The 2103-nt window shown below is 59.5% G+C and overlaps 1 pseudogene; it reads right to left on the bottom strand.

Moving 5' to 3' along the window:
- Nucleotides 1–331: 331 nt before the first annotated feature.
- Nucleotides 332–484, bottom strand: LOC122801481 (annotated as a pseudogene).
- Between the last annotated feature and the right edge of the window lie 1619 nt (nucleotides 485–2103).

The following is a 2103-nucleotide window of genomic DNA, read 5'->3' as shown; positions in this document are numbered from 1 at the left end:
CCACCCCCTCTGCCAGACTTCTGGGTGGCGAGAGGAGGACGGCCGACGCGGCCCCGGCGTGCGGGAACTGGGCGGGCCGACATTGGGATCCACCCCGGGAGGGCAGCCCAGTGGTGCTACCACTGACAGCCTCTGGGGGGACGGGCCTGATGCGCTCCTGCTTCCTCCCGTCCTCGGATGGGCTTCCCGGCTCGGGGTGGCGGGGGAACTCATCTCCTCCTTCTGCGTCTCTCCCTGGGGGGGACGGGGGACCCACCGCAGACTCCCTCGACTCCCCAGCCACGCCCTCTGCGGGGGCCAGATGACCCCCCTGGGGCATTGGAAGGCACGACGACCCTCAGACAGGCGTAGCCCCGGAAATATCCTGGGGCCGCAAAGTGAGTTTGAAATGTCGATGATCAATGTGTCCTGCAATTCACATTAGTTCTTGCAGCTAGCTGCGTTCTTCATCGATCACGCACTGAGTGATCCACCGCTCAGAGTCGTACTGCTTCTCATTCACTGGGGAGCACCGCTGCCCACCCGGCGTCGCACCTCGAGACGAGCACACGAGGTTTCACTGACATCATTGTGGGTGCCCAGACAGGGGTTACTGGTCCCACGGCAGCTGTCGTGCGGCCGCACCGCCGACCTCCCGGGTCTCTGAACTGATGCCCCGCGTGGATGTCCTCCGCAGGTACCTGCGACCGACATCGAGGGGAGAGGACTCTGTTGTGCCACCCCCGGGGCGGCCCCGCATGGCCGGAGGGGAGGCCGCCGCCCCCCCCTGCCGGGACATCGCCCACTCCCACCCCCCTGCCGCGCTGGGAGCCACCTGGCCATGTGCGCCCCCGCTGCCATCACCTCGTGGTGGTGGAGGGGCACCCGTGCCTCTCGCCATGCAGACAGACCCCCCTCCCTCCTGCCGCCAGGAAGCGAGGGGGGGATGCCACCCCTTGCCCTCATGCTCGCTCCCCCTCTCCCTGCCCCCCGGGAGCCACGGGCTTGGAGGGCGTGGAGGGATGGGAGTCCGAGAGAGAGAGAGAGAGAGAGAGAGAGAGAGGCACAGAGAGTCAGGGCAGCAGAGCGTGAGAGGCCCTGGTACCCGGGGACGGCGCCATCCCAGGACCCTCTGCGTTAATGATCCTTCTGCAAGTTCACCTATGGAAACCTTTTTATGACTTTTACTTCCTCTAGATCATCTTCTCGGCGCACCACCGGGGCCATGACCGACTCCAGCAGGGCCAATCCAAGGACCTCACTAAACCATCCAATCGGTAGTAGCGACGGGCGGTGTGTACAAAGGGCAGGGACTTAATCAACGTGAACTTATGACCCGCACTTACTGGGAATTCCTCGTTTGTGGGGAATAATTGCAATCTCCGGTCCCTATCACGAATGGGGTTCAGCGGATTACCCAGACCTGTCAGCCAAGGGTAGACACACGCTGATCCATTCAGTGTAGCACGCGTGCAGCCCCAGACATCTAAGGGCATCACAGACCTGTTATTGCTCAATCTCGTGTGGCTGAAAGCCACTTGTCCCTCTAAGAAGTTGGGGACGACCGCACGGGGCCACATAACTAGTTAGCATGGCGGAGTCTCGTTCGTTATCGGAATTAACCAGACAAATTGCTCCACCAACTAAGAACAGCCATGCACCACCACCCACAGAATCGAGAAAGAGCTATCAATCTGTCAATCCTTTCCGTGTCCGGGCCGGGTGAGGTTTCCCGTGTTGAGTCAAATTAAGCCACAAGCTCCACTCCTGGTGCTGCCCTTCCGTCAATTCCTTTAATTTTCAGCTTTGCAACCATACTCCCCCAGAACCCAAAGACTTTGGTTTCTCGGAAGCTACCCGGCGGGTCATGGGAATAATGCCGCTGGATCACTAGTCGGCATCGTTTATGGTCGGAACTACGATGGTATCTGATCATCTTCGAACCTCCGACTTTCGTTCTTGATTAATGAAAACATTCTTGGCAAATGCTTTCGCCTTCGTTCCTCTTGCGCCGGTCCAAGAATTTCACCTCTAGTGGCACAATACGAATGCCCCCGGCTGTCCCTATTAATCATGGCCCCAGTTCCGAAAACCAACAAAATAGAACCGGAGTCCTATTCCATT

The sequence above is a fragment of the Protopterus annectens genome, chromosome 4.part1 (genome assembly GCF_019279795.1).
Source record: "Protopterus annectens isolate FY-2018-M chromosome 4.part1, PAN1.0, whole genome shotgun sequence".
Lineage (NCBI taxonomy): Eukaryota > Metazoa > Chordata > Ceratodontiformes > Protopteridae > Protopterus > Protopterus annectens.
Note: the sequence above shows the minus strand (reverse complement) of the source record. Positions and strands in the feature narration are given on the sequence as shown.